The 18,298-nt window shown below is 41.1% G+C and overlaps 1 protein-coding gene across 16 annotated transcripts in view; it reads right to left on the bottom strand.

Annotated features, from left to right (window-relative positions):
* Positions 1–18,298, bottom strand: part of ZBTB40 (zinc finger and BTB domain containing 40) — a 78,568-nt gene that overhangs the window by 47,659 nt on the left and 12,611 nt on the right. For 9 of the 16 annotated variants that reach the window (XR_015150212.1, XR_015150216.1, XM_086364981.1 and 6 more), the window contains 2 exons: positions 4,130–4,221; positions 1,111–1,161 (listed from right to left, as the gene is read on the bottom strand). The exons of 2 other annotated variants lie outside the window; for them this stretch is intronic. The gene's annotated coding sequence lies outside the window, so the exon portion shown is untranslated. The remainder of the gene's footprint in view (positions 1–1,110; positions 1,162–4,129; positions 4,222–18,298) is intronic. 5 more of the 16 variants (XM_086364985.1, XM_086365042.1, XM_086365003.1 and 2 more) reach the window with 2 other exon arrangements.

Genomic DNA, 18,298 nt, shown 5'->3' with positions numbered 1-18,298 from the left:
GTAAAAAAAATTCAGTGGGGAGAAAGATGGCCAAATGATGTAACTGAGCAATTCAGAAGAGAAGCTTACTTAACTGGCTAACAAGTAATAGTAGTTGCTGTAATAGCAGTAAAGGCAGTAATATTTATTATACATTCAGGGAGTACTTATTATATTCAGGAATATGCTTTACATATATTAACTCATTTTATCCTCTTAACAACCTAATGATGCAGATGCTATTATTATTCCCTCTTACTAATGAGGAGACTAAGGTCCAGAGACAGTAAGTAATTTCTCTAAGGTCTTACAGTAACAAATAGTAGAACACAGAATTGAACCCAGGGTAAAACTGGTGGTATATAAATTCATATAGCTCTTCTGGAAAAAACTGCTGCTAATATTTAGTGAAATTTACTGTGCATGTATGCCCTGTGCCCTAAGAATCATATCCCTGGATACATTTTCTTCAAAAATTCTCACACAGGTCCATAAGAAAACATTGCCAGAAAGACCACTGAGCCATTGTTTTTGGTAGCAGGGAAACAGGAGGTAATTTAGACGTCAATCATTAAAAGAATTTAGTGATATGCAGATAGATATGTAGAATATATGGGATTTCCAGGTGGTGCTAGTGCTAAAAAACCTGCCTGCCAACACAGGAGACATAAGAGATGTAGATTTGATCCTTGAATTGGGATCCCTGAATTTGATCCCTGAAATGGCAATCCATTCCAGTATGCTTGGCTGGAAAATTCCATGGAGAGAGAGGAGCCTGGCAGGCTACAGTCCATGGGCCACAAAGAGTCGGACATGACTGACTGAGCATGCACACACATGCAGAATATATACTACGCAATAGACAGCATTAGAAAGAAGCAAACAACTAGCTATTAGACAGAATAAATACCCAGGTGAGTGGAAAAAATTACAAACAGAACAAGACCTAGAGCATAATACCATGTATGTGAGTCAAAAACACATAATCAAAACAATAAATGAGATAAAGTTGCACTGCAGCCAAAGACATTATTTCAAATACATTAGAGGGGCTGCTGAAAACGGGAGGGAAATGGGAGTAGGGGTTGGAGGTTAGGGAGGGAAAAAAAAATCAAACACGAAGAGCCTTACCAAGACAGACAGATGTAGAGTGTCACAGATGAGGAGGATTTCTGTACACCCCTAAAAGGCAAACAGTAAAAACAACAAGTCACATGAGGAAATGAACTGCCATATGGAAAGACGTGAGATGCGAGAAAGAGCCCAAACGGCACCCCAAGAACGGAAAACCCTAAAAACTACACAACACTATGGAAACAGCATCAACTGTTTAGTTTTAATAAACAGGCAAAATGAAGGGAAGTCATAAAGAAAGAAAAAGATAATATGAAAAAAGAAAAGGCAGATGTGAAAAAGAACCAAAAGAACTTCTAGGAACGGAAGTTAAGTCACTGAAATTCACCCATCAATGAATTAAACAGATTAGATAAAGCTAAACAGAAAATTGCCAACATCTGCTAGATCATGGAAAAAGCAAGAAGAGTTCCAGAAAAACATCTATTTCTGCTTTATTGACTATGCCAAAGCCTTTGACTGTGTATTTCTGCTTTATTGACTACGCCAAAGCCTTTGACTGTGTGGATCACAATCAACTGTGGAAAATTCTGAAAGAGACGGAAATACCAGACCACCTGACCTGCCTCTTGAGAAACCTATATGCAGGTTTGGAAGCAACGGTTAGAACTAGACATGGAACAACAGACTGGTTCCAAATAGAAAAAGGAGTACGTCAAGGCTGTATATTGTCACCCTGCTTATTTAACTTATATGCAGAGGACATCATGAGAAACGCTGGACTGGAAGAAGCACAAGCTGGAATCAAGATTACTAGAAATATCAATAACCTCAGATATGCAGATGACACCACCCTTATGGCAGAAAGAGAAGAGGAACTAAAAAGCCTCTTGATGAAAGTGAAAGAGGAGAGTGAAAAAGTTGGCTTAAAGCTCAACATTCAGAAAACGAAGATCATGGCATCTGGGCCCATCACTTCATGGCAAATAGATGCGGAAACAGTGGAAACAGTGTCAGACTTTATTTTTCTGGGCTCCAAAATCACTGCAGATGGTGACTGCAGCCATGAAATTAAAAGACGCTTACTCCTTGGAAGGAAAGTTATGACCAACTTAGATAGCATATTCAAAAGCAGAGACATTACTTTGCCAACAAAGGTCCATCTAGTCAAGGCTATGGTTTTTCCAGTAGTCATGTATGGATGTGAAAGGTGGACTGTGAAGAAAGCCTAGCACTGAAGAACTGATGCTTATGAACTGTGGTGTTGGAGAAGACTCTTGAGAATCCCTTGGACTGCAAGGAGATCCAACCAGTCCATCCTAAAGGAGATCAGTCCTGGGTGTTTTTTGGAAGGACTGATGTTGAAGCTGAAACTCCAGTATTTTGGCCACCTCATGCGAAGAGTTGACTCATTGGAAAAGACCCTGATGCTGGGGGGGATTGGGGGCAGGAGGAGAAGGGGACGACAGAGGATGAGATGGCTGGATGGCATCACTGACTCCATGGACGTGAGTTTGGGTGAACTCCGGGAGTTGGTGATGGACAGGGAGGCCTGGCATGCTGCGATTCATGGGGTCGCAAAGCATCAGCCACGACTGAGCGACTGAACTGAACTGAAAGAGAAAATTACTGATTAGGAAAAGAAGTGTGAGAAAATGACTCAGAAGGTAGCAAAGTTAAAAAAAAAATCCAACAACCAAAAAACAGAAATACGAAAGAGGTTAAAGGGCATGGAAAGTGAATAGGAAGGCGTCACATGCATCTAAACAGAAGTTCCTGGCAGGAATACCGAGGAACGTGTGGGAGAAGCGATCTGAATGTGTAATTCCTGAGACTGTTCAAGAATTAAAGTCAGATGTGAGTCTTTAGAATAAAAACTTGAAAATATCAACAACACGGAGAAAAAGAAATTGTAAGCAAACCAAAAGAAAAGATTATTAACAGGAGAGTGACAAGTTGGCTGATACAGACTTCTCATTAATAACAACAGATATCAGAATAAAATGGAGTTAACAGTTTCAAATATTACGGAAAATAAAATTAACCATGTATCTATATACAGATTGAACTAAAATCACCTTCAAAGGTAAGAGGCTCAGAGAAAGAATTACGGTAAGAAGGATACTGCACGGGAAAGGAGGTACTGAATTTAAGACAAAACACCAAGAAGCAAAGAAACTGCTCAACATATTCTTTAGCTGCTAAGTCACTCCAGTCGTGTCCGACTCTGTGCGACCCCATAGACGGCAGCCCACCAGGCTCCCCCGTCCCTGGGATTCTCCAGGCAAGAACACTGGAGTGGGTTGCCGGTTCCTTCTCCAATTCTTTAGCTGCTAAAAGTTAAAACCAGAAAGACTGATAACACCGAATATGCGAGGATGTGGAATGCCTAGAACTCGTATACATTACAGGTGAAGGTAAAAAATGTTACAACTGCATTGAAGAACTGTGTGGAGGTTTCTTATAATAAAGAATTAACCACTGATACAAGTAATGACATGGATAAACCCTAAAAATAGTAAGTTAAATCAAAGAAGCCAGGCATAAAAGGGTACATATATATGACCCAATCTATAGGAAACAGACATAGAGGCAAAACTGATTGACAGTGACAGAAACCAGAGAGCAGCTGCAGAGGTTGTGGGGCTGGTGTGGGGGAAGGGAATTAAACAGAAAGAGACACGAGGAAACTTTCCCAGGGAATGGAAATGTTCTATGTCTTATTTTGGGTGGTGGTTAAAGAGTAGGTATTGGTCAAAAACTCTTCAAGTAGAATTCATGATACTGTGTGTTAATTCTATCTCAATAAAAAAGAAATTAAGAAATGTGTTGGCATACCTAAAATACACCAGCTATTTAAAAACAGATAGGGAAGGGGAGGTTAAAAATGAAGTAGAATAATTACAACCACAGGAGCCACCACTTTCTACATGCTTCTCACGTGCCAGGTGCTGTTCTGAATGCTTTGCATCTGTTAATTCATTTAGTCTTTTCAACAACTCTGTAAAGTTGGTACTCTTTATCATCCTCATTTTATATGTAAGAAACTGTAGCCCAGGGAGGTTATATAACTTACCTAAGGTCACACAACTAGCACGTGGCAGATCTGGGCTCCAAACTCAGGCAGTCTGGCTCCAAGGTCTACATTCACAAAAATCCACAGTCTCTCTGAAATGAAAAATCAGTAAGAACATGGAAGATCAGAGAAGAAGAATGAGAGTTAGAACTCTCTAAGGGCCAAGGGGATGACAAAAACAATGATTAACTTTAGCCCTAGGCTTAAGTGAAGGATGGATGTTAATAGGTAAGGAAATAAGGGAATAAAACCTGAACAAATATTTGCAAATAAGAGACGTAAAAATGAATTAAGAAAATGTGATTACTACAATAGTAAGTGGGCTTCCTTGGTGGCTCAGTGGTAGAGTATCCGCCTGCAATGCAGGAGACCCAGTTTTGATCCCCGGGTTGGGAAGATTCCCCTGGAGGAGGGAATGGTATCCCACTCCATTATTCTTGCCTGGAGAATCCCATGGACAGAGGAGCCCAGTGGGCTACAGTCCATGGGGTCTCGAAGAGTCAGACACGACCGAAACGACTGATTAGACACAACGGCAAGTAGAGAAGGGGGAAAGAATGGCAAAGCAAGTGTGGTAAACAGACAGCAACTTACGATGGCAGAAATAAGCCCAAATGTATTAGTGATCACAGTGAAGAAGCAGATTAAACTTCCTTCTTAAGGCAGAAACTCTCTGATTGGAGTCTTTAAAAAAAAAACACAGGCATACGTTGCTTATCAGAGAATTAATGTGTGGGTGTGTTTACACTTAAAACAGTGCCTAGCACACAGTAAAGACTACATGTGTTAGCTGCGTTATTACTAGCAAGACAGACTGAACTTTCCTCATTAAATAGTTTTGAAACTACCCATCTGACATGACACCTAAAGTACATATCTGTACATAAACAATTAAACTATATAATCTTTGTAGATCACTTTCAAGTACAGAATACTGTTATTAAATAATGTTATATATAGTCATCAGGGATACACTAGGGGCTACTGACGTGTATATAGGGAGAGGCTGAACTATACTGCCAACCTCACAAGTAAAATGTAAAAGCCTTTAACATGTATTTCACTGTTTCCTCCTGACTCCGCTTGCAAGGAAGTCAAATGGAGGGGAGAGAATACAGCACTAAATATAATGCCATCAAAGTGTGCTTTTCGGAGTTAAGAAACTACAGTGGAACACAGAACGCTGAACTGTGTGAGTGAAGTCTTATAGATCCCTGTATAGAGGCAACCTCGGGTATGTTATTAAGTACTTACTGAAATTGCTGGGCTTTGGAAAATTGTCAGAGGTCCCAAGGGAAGAACACTTAGACAACAAAAAAGCACCAGAGAGATGGATGTTACTCAAAGGAACAATACTAAAGCCTCAAGAAAAGACTCCTGATATAGAAGATACTTGGAAAGAAAACACTTAATTGGCTGAACCAAGTGCTGCATAATGACCCAAAACACAAATGGGAATTCAACACAAAGTAGAAACTAGGCCAGCTTTCTAAAAGAAGCACAAAGAATATTTATTTATTTATTTCAATTTTTATTCTGTCTACTTCCAAAAAAAGGATTTCAAAGTTTGAGAATTCTTCAAGTTACAAAGAAACAACAGTCACACACACAGGGAAAAAAAAAAAAAAATGACAACTGAAAAAACACAAGTGAGAGCCAAGTTAGAGCTGGTAAGAAACATGGAACCCCTTCAGTGAACAAGAAGGAATACAACACTAAAGGGAGTTCCCTGGTGGTCCCGCGGCTAAGACGCCAGTCTCTCAGTGCAGGGGCCCATGGGTTCAATCCCTGGTCAGGAAATTAGAGCCCATATGCCGCAACTAAGACCCAGTGCAGCCAACTAAACAAACACTAAAAAAAAAAAAAAAAAAGAATATAACACTAAAGACTTATAGTCTCGATACACATCATTTAATTAAAGTAGATGTTCTAAAATCCACAACTGATGGCAACGTCCTTCGTGAGGCTCAAACCAAGGCCTCCGCTGCCACTGCTGGAGGGGAAGACTCTTCTGTGGCCTCAGGAACTGGACATGCCATTCCCCAATTCACTGCACTTATTTCTCAGTAGGTCTTCAGCCAGCAATACACGTGTCAACCAACAACTATTTATGGGTCAACTGCCTACCATTTACTCAGGCCACTGTTAGGTGCCATGTGGAAGCCAAGTGAAATATAAAACAAGGTCCTTGTCCACAGGGAGTTTATAATAAAGTTAACAGCTTATTTCAACTGGAATGACTGAAAACGGAAGCCTTAAAAAGACTCAATCCACCAGACACAGAAGAGGGAAAGAGAGAAGAGGGGGAAAAAAACAGATTGATCTCAGTGAATGAAAAGGAAAAGGGAAGGCCTGGAGTTGGTAAATGCAAGTTAAGTACAATTTCACCAGGCAAGGGTGAGAAGGGACGGAGAATATTCTGGGATCATGTGTGCGTACAGGCAACTGGTACTGCACCCCCAGGAAAGGCCTCCAGGGACTCGTCGTCATTAGGACACAAGCTGCGGTGGGTCTCCGTATGTAAGAGGAAATGTGGAGCACCAGACTGCCTAGGCTAGGGAGGCCAGAAAAGGAGCAGGCGAACTTAACCTGCACTGAGGGAGAAGCTTCTGAAAGAGAAACAGCACAATTAAAGCAGAGCTTTTCCAGCGACAGACGGCACGGTCTAAGAGGGAAAAGTGACTAGCAACGGGAAGGAAGAACACGGATCCTATATACATTGTCTAACAGTAAAGAAAGTTCCATGGAACACAAGTTGGACCCATCTCTGCCTGGATTTCTGTATCCCCAATACCCAAGAAAGAAAAGCCATTCTAAGACTTGGTCAAGGTCCTATATTCTGGTTCTCCTAACCATTCTGCACTCTCTTTGGGGAACACCTTTCTCACGGTCTGAGATCTCTCTCTCTGGTCTGGCTCAAAGCAACCTTATCTGCCTAAAGTTCTGCTTTTACTGTTGCTATTGATAATCCCATCTCCAGAATAAAATCTTTATTTCTGTCTCGATTTCTGGGCTCTGCTGGAACCAGAGAGCTGGAAAGGGACCTTGGAGAGCCCTATTTATTGCTTTCAGCAAACACAAGTTCATTACTTTATCTTTCACGTACTCTTGTTGCACACCCAAATGACCTTAGTTCAATCCCTCCCCTTTCTAATGGAGGAAACTGAGGTCCTGGGAGGCTGAGCTGCTCTTTGATCCAAGTCAGCTTGAACCCCATGGCTATTTAGTATCTCACAAACAACCAGAGTCAGGTGAAATAACAGGCACTCTCAACATAATTAGAGCAAAGATCACACATTCAGAGACAAGAAATGGGGCATTTGCTACACACAAAAAGATGATTTAAAATGTAAGGTATCTAAGGAATCAGCTAAGTTAAAAGAAAACCACTAGCAATTATTTCTGAGAACGCAAGTAGGATTGGTGAGGTTACAGAAGGGTGACTGTAGCTTTTAGCGGGCCCACATTTCTCAAGTTCAAAAGCAGCTGTCATTTGGTCTCTTCTTACACTGAGGGCCTGAAAGGCAGCAATATATAGTGTAAAGGATGGAGATTTTATATTTGACACTCCTGGGTTCATGACAGTATCTTTTTATACATATTGTCATTGCTGTTTCTAATATTATCATCACTACCATCATCAATCCATCCCAAATGCTAGTCTACTACTATTCCAACCTTTCAGCTTTGTGGCAATGCCTGAATGGCCTGTGTGCTTTCCTAAGGCACAATCTGGTTACTGGGAGATCCGGGTGTGGATTTGGAACAGCTCTGAAGAACTGCAGTACAGCAAGTCCCCTACAGTTGAATGAGTTCCATTCCAAGAGCATGTTCACAAGTCCAATTTGTAAGTCCAACAAAGTTAGCCCAGGTACCCAACTAACACAATTGGCTATAATAGAACTGTACTCTAACAGGTTTATAATACTTCTCATACAAATAATACACAACAAATACAAAAAATAAAACATTTTAATCATACAGTACAGTATCTTGAAAAGTGCAGTAGTACTGTACAACAGCTGGCACACAGGGGCATACGTTTGCATCTTTGAAAGTTTGCACCTTGAAGGTTTGCGTGTAGGGGATTTACTGTATGGAAGATTCTAAAGCAGCTGAATCAGGCCTAAGATTCACCTTCGGGGATTTGGGAGGCTGTCGAGTGAGCTCTATGGTACATACCAAGCAGGGATAGGATCTTGCTGTCTACTGGGAACCTCGACACTCCATTTATCTTTGTTTTACAGATGCAGACTAAGGCTCAGGGGTGTCAAATGGCTTGTTGAAGGCCACACAGCTAACAAGGGGCATAAATGAGCCCAGGTCTCTTCAGAAAAACTATTCTCAAGACATAGCTCTTTTCTCTATAATGTGAAGGCCTCTCTGGAGGCCAAGACTTAGCTACCACTTCTGCAGATTATTCTCCCTTCTAAGAGCTCAGTGGCCATTAAGAAGTATAGCTATCAACTCTTGGTTACTTAACAAGGACACTTGTAGCACCCCGAGGGGAACTGGTTAGTGAGCCCACCACAGCCACTGGCCTGTCAGCTAAGGAGACCGTGTTCTCTAAACTGCCAATGCATGTCTCATGAACAGAGTTAGCTCTGATGGTACCTGCTCTCTTTTTTCATATTTTACCAAATTTCACAAGGATATTATTTATCAAATAACCACAAATAAGAGCTGCTAATAAAGTACCTTACTATGCTTCTAAGCATGTTTTACATGTTACCCTCTTTAATAACTAATAACCCAGCAAGATAGCTAAAGCCAATTTACAATTCAGTTGCAAGAGCTGAGAGGTCAAGCAACAGGGCCAAGTCAGTGGAAGAACTGACATTTTAATCCAGTCTGCCTGAGCCTTTTAAAGCTCGTGCCCTTCTACCCATTAGAACAGTCTCTCAAACTTCAATGTACGTAAGAATCAGCTGGGATCTTGCAAAGAAAAAAAAAAGATTCTGATCCAGAAGGCCTAGGATGGGATCTGAATTCTGAATTTCTCATAAGCTCTGAATTGATTCAGATGTTGTTTGCCCAAGGAATCTTCTCTGACTAGCAAAACACTATACTACACTTTTCTCACATCACATTTTTTCACATCTAATTATCAAATATGTTAATGCAACCCTTCATCCTTAAAGAGTTCTAAGTCATCCTCAAAACCTTCCCTTCTGCACCTGCCTTTTTCTCCAGTCAGGACAGCTCTAAGAATAAAACCTGCAAAACATGGAGGATTCTAATAACCTTAGGAGAACAGCTCTGTGGCCTGGAACCAACCCAAACTCCTTTAGAATGCATTCTAGTGACCTGGACTTTCAGGGATAGACAAGCTTCCTTGGCTGCTGCCAAAGTAAATGGAAGTCAAATTGCTCCTGATCTAGAGTGAAGTGATTAACTGAACCTGGCTAAGCCTTGTCATGTCCTGGGATGGTACAGCCAATCCATAAATGCAGGCTGAACGGGACAGAGTGAACAGTTCTGGGCTCATGACACCATGTGTGACCTACTGTGACATTTCCATTCTGACTACTTTGCCCATCTGTCTTCCCCACTGAACCAGACAACTGTGCTTGTCTTCCACAGCCTTCTACTCAAATCCCCTGAAAGCTGTATCAAACAACATTTCAAGGCCTATATTCTCTTTTATGGTATCAAGTCTAAAGATCAAGGCTTAAAAATCTGTGCTGCCTTGACATCTGGTAAAATCAGGAGGGCCTCAAATGTCCTAACCATAAATTCCAATACCCACTTTGCTCCCGTGGACACAGTCCCCTAGCCAAACAATCTTCCTTATCAAAGAGGGCAGGTACTGTTTCTGTTTATTCCTGGGCAGTGGGTTTCAGTTCCCTGCCAGCCCCCAAAATTACTCAAACAAGCCAATCACATCCTCTGGCATAACCGAAAAGCAATCAATTTTTTTTTTTTTTTTTTTTTTTGATACTTACAAGCCTGCCTCCCACAGCCTTGGTTGCTCACTCTGCTCCTGAGTACACCCACTGTGTCCTCCCTGGGCTGTTAGTATAAGTGACTTCTACATGCCGTCAGTCTCATCTGCCAGTGTCCACTGCTGTGTGCTCAGCCATCCACACAACCCTAGGGTAGGAATCCCTCCCTCCTCAACAGGGTGAAGAGGAAGTGATTAAACCATTTTATGTATTTATTTATTTTTTACCCAATCCACTGGTCTTTGCCCTTTTCTCTACCCCTGAACCTCTTAATTGGCAAGGTCATCAACTGCTCTATGACGATAAGGACACCCAGCATTTGTTCTAAGCTCTGTCCACAGGCTTTCCCACTTAATTCCCCTAACATCCCGATGAGGTAGATCTCATTATTATTCCTAACACACAGAGGAAACTAAACTACCCAACAAGGTTATGCAAGACCTTGTCCAAGACCATACAGGTCCAAGCAGAGCTCAAACGCAGACCCACCTGTTCTTAATTACTACCTTAGTCTTGAGAGGATTTCTGGGCTCAAAGACACTGTTCCTCAACCCCTCCCACAGGCTGGAAGGTCCAACAGGATCACCTGAATTTGACACGTCTTGTCTTTTGGTGATCTCTGCTAAAAGATGGATGGAAATTCGTATCTGGGAAAAAGTGAGGTTGGAACAGACCAGCTGGCTTGCCAGGAAGAGACTGACAAGGGACTTCCCCTCGATGGTTTGAATTTCATTTACCAAAGGTCTAGTCTGATTATCAACCGCACAGATACAAACACCCTAGGTCTCAAAGTTAATCAGACTTGGGGAGTTTGGATCAGTTCAGTTTAGTTCAGTTCAATCGCTCTGTCATGTCTGACTCTTTGCAACCCCATGGACTGCAGCACGCCAGGCTTCCCTGTCCATCACCAACTCAGTGGACGTGAGTTTGAGTAAACTCTGAGAATTTACTCTCATCCTCTATCGTCCCCTTCTCCTCCTGCCTTCTCATCCTCTATCGTCCCCTTCTCCTCCTGCCTTCAGTCCTTCCCAGCATCAGGGTCTTTTCCAATGAGTCAGTTCTTCGCATCAGGTGGCCAAAGTAATGGAGTTTCAGCTTCAGCATCAGTCCTTCCAATGAATATTCAGGACTGATTTCCTTTAGGATGGACTGGTTGGATCTCCTTGCAGTCCAAGGAACTCTCAAGAGTCTTCTCCAATACCACAGTTCAAAGGCATCTGAGAATTTGGATAGCACTGTCTAAACTTACAAGAGAAGAAATATAAATCAGAAAGTCAATTTATTAGTTCACTTATTAGTGAAATATGCCTACTCTTTGCAGTCATCTGTGAAAGAATTACAGCAGTAAGGTCAAGTACAATGAGAAATCCCAGAAGACACTGTATCTCTCAACATCCAGTGGTGGCCTGGCCTATCTGTCTTTGCGATGAAGTAAATGTGTGGCCCCCAGACCAGGCAGGTAGAGTCTGGGGGTCAGAGTCCACTGCATGGCCACTGACATTCTGGCTTGTCCCTTCCACTATCAAGTTCCTAGTTTCTACTGTGGCTCTAGCCTCTGTTCCGATACAGTTGAGCTCAGCTTTGCCTTTGAGGTGACCCTGTGCAGGTATCTAATAGCACTGACCATGGGCTAATTTTTCAGTCTTGTAGAACATAGGGAGTGCCCTCTGGTTGCTCCCACCCACAGGCTTCTCTTCTGATGCTCCAAACCTCTATCCGTAGCAGATCAGAACTACTCCTCCTTCAAGGAGGCTATTCCCAAGGAAGTGCTCAACTTCGAACTCACCCACCTTCTAACTTCTATCTGGGTCATCTGCCTTACACCGCTGAACCAGATTCAGTCCTTACTCCCTTTCCCTTGGTCCACTCACCTCCTCCTTCCTCCCATGCACTTCGTTCACCTATTATTCTGCATTCTTTCAGACCACTCTGCCACAAACCACTAAAACTTAAAAAAAAAATATATATATATATATATATATATAACAAACACGAATGATTCCTGATCAGAAGGATAATAAAAAATCAGAGAATTTTACAATGAGAATTATCTGTAGAGACTATGTAATTCAGCCCTCTCATGTTCCAGGTGAAGAAATGGATAGAAATTCAGTGACCTGCCAAGTCATGTTATCCAGGCAATGGTAGGGTTAGAGCCAGGATCTAGGTTTCTGGGTTTTCAAGTTAGCACGTGAACCAAGTACCAGACTCCTAAGTGTATACAGACAGGCCCTCATTGGGCGGGGTGGCGGGGGGGCTTTCTGTGTATCTGACAGACTGGCAGCTGCTAGTAGTAGGTACGTTATTTGGTTTACTGTTTTTTTTCTTCGAATGTTGATTTAAATATCAATCATTGACAGCTCTAACAATGAGAAAATAATTATTCTCAAGCCACAGAACTGCCCAAAAGTATCTCAGGGGATACATAACTGCAAATTTCCCAATCTACTGCCCAAGGGAGAGCTGTAGTAGGGTGGATTTGTGACTTAACAAAAACAAGAAAAAACAAAAAACAAAAAAATTTTAAGTGACTAAGATATTTAAAAGATATATTAATGAATACTTAACTAAGGTCAGGGTGGAGAAGGCCTTTCTATGCATACAAGAAACAATAAAAAATGATCAATAGGTTTGACTACATATAAATGAAAACTTCCAAGAAAATCAGCACTAGCAAAATTAAAACATAAATAAACACTTCATATCACATGAAGTGAAAACTAAGCAGTTAATATTAGAATAGAAAGATGATACAAAAATAAGAAAAATCTCAACATTTATATTTCTTAATGGACAAAGAAAAACAGATAATTCACTAAAGAAATAAACAGTTAACAACCCAACAGAAAAGTTCACCCTGATGAACAAAGAAATGCAAATTAAAACATTAATACTATTTAGGGGCAATCAATTTGGAAAAGTTTTGCGATGATAGTATTTCAGTGTGAAGCAGTGGTTTTAGACCATGGACTCTGATTTAGACTTCAGTTTGAAGCCTAACTTGGACACTCAATCAGTGATCCTGGGCAACTCACTTCAATCACTGTAAGCCTCAACATCCCTACAGTTTTGGTGTGAAGACGAAATGAGACAATGCATCTGAAATGTTTTAACAAAGTGCCTGTCAACAGTAAATGCTCAATATGTGTTACCTATTATGATAAAAATAATATTTGCACGTGTAACAGAGGGAAGGAGCAATGAGGCAGGTACCCATACAGTGCTGATGGAAGTTTAAACTGGTAAAAATCTTTTAGGGATGTAATCTAGTAAGTAATCTGCTCATCTAAAGCTATAAAAAATGTCCTTGGAGAGAGCCATGAGAATCTGGGTAGACTGGGGAGAATATACTTTACATGCATTGTTTGAATGTTTTACTGGGAATGTTTTACCAGGATATATTACAGAATATATCTGTAATATAAATCAGCTATATAATTACAGATTAAAAAAAAGAATGAGTCCCATGATATTAGAAGAAAAAAGGTTTTTTTTTTTTTAATGTTTATTCCTTTAGACCTACTTCTAGGAATCTATCTATAACGACATACTTAACAATTGGAGATATAATAAAATATTTATGCAGAGCAATAGATTTAATGGTAAAGAAACTAGAAACTTAGATGTATGAGATTTTTAAAGTAAATATGGTATACAGGCATACTATGGAATATTATGCAGCCATTAAAAATCAGGCTCAGTATATGATACCTATAGATAGCATAAGTAATCAAAGGAAAAGTAAATTGGACTTCATCAAATTTAAAAACTTCTGTGGATCAAAGGGCATGATCATGAAAGTAAAAAGACAACCCACAAAATAGGCACAAATATTCTCAAATCATATATCTGATAAGGGTCTGGTACCCAGAATATATAAACATAGCATATCAGAACAAAGTATCCAGAAGTCATAACAACTCAACAATAAGAGGACAAATAAGCCAATTTTTAAATGGGCAAAGGATTTGCATAGATATCTCTCCAAAGAAGACACACAAAATGGCAAAGAAGCACATGACAAGATGCCCCACATCAGTAGTCACAGAGGAAATGCCAATCAAACCACAACGAGACATCACTGCACACCTGCTGGGATGCTGTGATAAAACAGACAGAAAAGCTAAGCATCGCCGAGGACATGAAGCAACTGCAAACCTTGCACGCTGCTCGCAGGAACGTCCGGCGGTGCTGCCACTGTGAAGGATAGTTTGACAACTCCTCAAAAAGTTAAAGACAGAGTTCCCAAATGACCTAGCAATCCCACTCCTAGGTATATACCCAAGAGAAACGAAAATATATGTCTATACAAAAACTCGCACACTAATTTTCACTGTAGCAGAATGTAAAACAGCCAAAAAGTGGAGACAACTCAAACGTCCACCAACTGATAACCAAATAAAATGGTGTATAGTTATACAGTGGAATATTATTCAGTCATTAAAAGGAATGGAATACTCATAGTGCTACAAACAGGGGAAAACCTTGAAAACATTATGCTAAGTTAAAGAAGCCAGACACAAGAGGCCAGAGCATGATCCCTTTTCTATATAATGTCTAGAATAGGCAAATCCACAGAGACAGAAAGTAGATTAGAGATTGCTGGAGGTTGGGAGGAGGAAGGATTGGGAAGGGAATGCTAATGGGTGTGGGGGTTCTTTTGGAGTGATGAAAATGATCTAGAATTAGAAAGTGGTGATACTTACACAGGCTTTGAATTGTATACTTTAAAACAGTAAATTGTATGGTATGTGAATTATATCTAAATAAATTTTTTAAATTAGGCTCTTGAAGATTTTTAATAACATGGTGAAATGCTTTCAACATACTAAAAGGAAAAAAAGCAGCATGCAACTGTATATATAATTGCAATGTGGTTTTAAAATATATGTAAATGCATATATACATATGCATTAAAAAAGACAGAAAATACATTAAAATGCTAACAGTGGTTGTCCCTAGGTAGTGTCACTATGGGGGACTTATTTTCTTCTTCACATAGTTCAAATTTTTCTACAGAAAACACGAATTATTTTTATAATCTGCAAATAAAAAAACCCAGGTATATTTGCCTGGCTTCAAAGCTAGTGTCACTTCTGACACACTATACACTCATTAGATATTTATTTATCTCCTACCAGGCACCAGGACTTTCCTGGTGGCTCAGTGGTAAAGAGTTCCCATGTCAATGCAGGAGACATGGGTTCAATCCCTGGGTTGGGAAGATCCCCCTGGAGAAGGAAATGGCAACCCATGCCAGTATTCTTGCCTGGGAAATCCCATGGACAGAGGAGCCCGGCAGGCTATAGTCTATGGGGCTGCCAAGAGTCAGACATGACTGAGCGACTAAACAACTGCAACCACCACCACCGTGTACCAGGCAAGTTAAATGAGATGACGTCAGGGCCCACAGGAAGGGACATATGTCTAGTGTGGGGTTTGAGCCCAAGTCCAGGGACAAGGAAGGCGAAGAGGCATCCATAGGGTCTTTACATCACCTGACACACGACACCGCTCAGCTGCACACTTTCTGGGAGACAGTCACGAGCAGCAGCGTAGCTCACTGCTTACAGGCTGGAAGCAGAGCCAGACTACCTAGGTGTGAAGCCTGAACACCCAGTTACAAGCTGTGTGATCTTGGGAAAATCACCTAAACTCCATGCAGCATAGTTTCCTCATCTACAAAATAGCGGTGATAACAGTACCTCTCTCACTGGGCTGTTGGAAGATCAAAAGAATTAACACAGCTAAAGCACCAGCATTATACGCTCGGGACATAGTAGGTGCTCAAAAAATTAGCTGCCAGCATCAGCCTCCCTGTCAACATCACTACCACCACCTCACCAGCATACTCTCAAGGAGGCAGAGACACAGAAGACTAAGGACCACTGGAAAGGCTGTTTTCTACATCTCAAACTGGCGGCTAGCATCTGCTTCTTAAAGCCTATAGTAACTATTACATTCAACTAATTTCTTTTTCCAGATTCTCTCAATCTCTAATGAAACTCTATTTTTGAGATGTTCTGTAAAATACAACATCCAACTGTTCGGCATAACAAACTGCTTGTGTCCTCTTATCTTTTGTCTAATTCATAGAAACAAGTGATTTTTTTCAAGGCTATTGTAATGGAAGGCAGCTTTGAGAGGCTTATCTGCCTTTCCCCTGCCTTTCTGGGCCATGCTGCTCTGATCCAGTCGTTCACCCAAGATGACTCTTCACAGGCCAAACTGCAAAATCTCCCGAGCAACATGGCCATCGAATGAGTGACTGGGGATTGTGACTGCATTACATCTAATGCCGACCCTCCCAGCCTGCAGAGTCTCAACAAGCAATCACCACTTCAGAGCTTTCACAGCCAACCTCTTAGGTGTTACAGAGGACCCTCGGCTTTGTCACTGTGCTTCTACCTTGATCTGAAAATGTGGATGAGTTCTGAGTTTTTTGTCAATCTGATTATGAGAATACACTTTTCTGCAGTAGGGAGTAAGTCCAGACCACTCAGGAACAAATTTCAAATTCAAAGATACCCATCTAATGTAAGAGAGCTCAGGCAGCTAAAGAACACCAAAACAGGCCGTGTGACTCCAGAGGCTGTGTGTTTACCAGCAAAGGTTTGGCGCACAGGCTGTACAGACAGACAGCTTGCCCAGGGCATTCATCACAGCCCAGTCTCTCTTACCAGCTATACAAATTTAGGCCAGTTGCCTAACCCTCTGGGCCTCAGTTTCCTCATATGTAAAATGGGGATAATATTAGTCATATCTCATGGGGTAGCTGTAAGCATGGACTATACACTGCCAGGCTCCTCATTTCATGGAATCCTCCAGGCAAGAATACTGGAGTGGGTAGCTATGCCCTTCTCCAGGGGATCTTCCCAACCCAGGAACAGAACCCAGGTCTCCTTGACTACAGGCAGATTCTTTACCATCTGAGCCACCAGGGAAGCCCAAGCATTAATAAGTCACTGTTAATGAGTCAACAGACATGAAAGCCTTTTCCGTAACATTGTAAACATTTAGTAAATGTTAAAAGGAAGCATAAAAATATACCTGCCAAATATTCTTTTTACAGTTTTTGGTTGTGTGGTCAGTTCACAGATTTACTTGTTTTTAATCACTTTGCCTCATCACTTACATAAATCACGTGTTATCAGTATCTTCTATATGCTATATGTCAAATATTACATAATTTCTAAAAAAGAATTTCTAGACAATCACATTGCTAGTTTCACAGCTGAATCAGCTAAGAAAGGGAGAGAGTTGGGCCTCTCATAACAGCATGCTGGACTGTAATCCTAGAGATTTCACAGAAAGCCCTTAATTCACTGAAAATTAATAGCAGATACAAAGAACTGAAACCACCTGCTCCAATTCTCTCATCTGTAGATGAAGAAACTGAGGCCCTGAGAAGTGTTTCAAGATCTTCCAGTTCACTAATGTTAGAAATCAGACACTTGTGTTTCCTCTGACTCAGATACGTATTTTTTAAGTGGAAAGCAACAAGGAAGACATGATGGAAAAGGGAAAAGACTGATGTAGTTTGGAAGGGTTAAGGCAGCAACGTAACAACGGGAGCTAACGTTTTATGAAGATTATAGCCCAGGCACTGTGACAAGCATTTTGCATGGGTGGCCTTATATAATTTTTGCAAAACCTGCGAGGTAGTTACTATTATTAACTCCCCTTTTAACTGAGAAAGTGGAGGCCTAGAGAGATAAAATGACTGGCCCCAAATCACAAAGCCAGTGAGAGGGAGAGTCAGAGTAAATGAACCCATGCTGTCTGACTCTGGAGCCAGAACCTTTTCCACTGGATATTGCCCAAGCTTGAGAATTTAAAAAGCATGGAAGCTCTTGATCCTTGAGTCCTTCTCCTACTTTTTTTTAGTAACTTCTCTGTTCAGAGGCAGTGCAGAGACAGACAGCAAATGAAGTGGTTTTTTAAGGAAGAACAGATGACCTTGATTTAGAGCCTACGTGAAGTAAAAGTCGCTCAGTCGTGTCCAACTCTTTGTGATCCCATGGTCTATAGCGTCCATGGTATTCTCCAGGCCATAATACTGGAATGGGTAGCTGTTCCCTTCTCCAGGGGATCTTCCAAACCCAGGGATTGAACCCAGGTCTCCTGCATTGCAGGCAGATTCTTTACCAGCTGAACCATGAGGGAAGCCCTTATTCCCTGTTATTTGAAGAAGCGCCATACACACATCACTCTAGTCCCCTGA

This window comes from Bos grunniens, chromosome 2 (assembly GCF_055505025.1).
Source record: "Bos grunniens cultivar Pamir isolate PY7600 chromosome 2, Bosgru_T2T1.0, whole genome shotgun sequence".
In the NCBI taxonomy this organism is placed as follows: Eukaryota; Metazoa; Chordata; class Mammalia; order Artiodactyla; family Bovidae; genus Bos; species Bos grunniens.
Note: the sequence above shows the minus strand (reverse complement) of the source record. Positions and strands in the feature narration are given on the sequence as shown.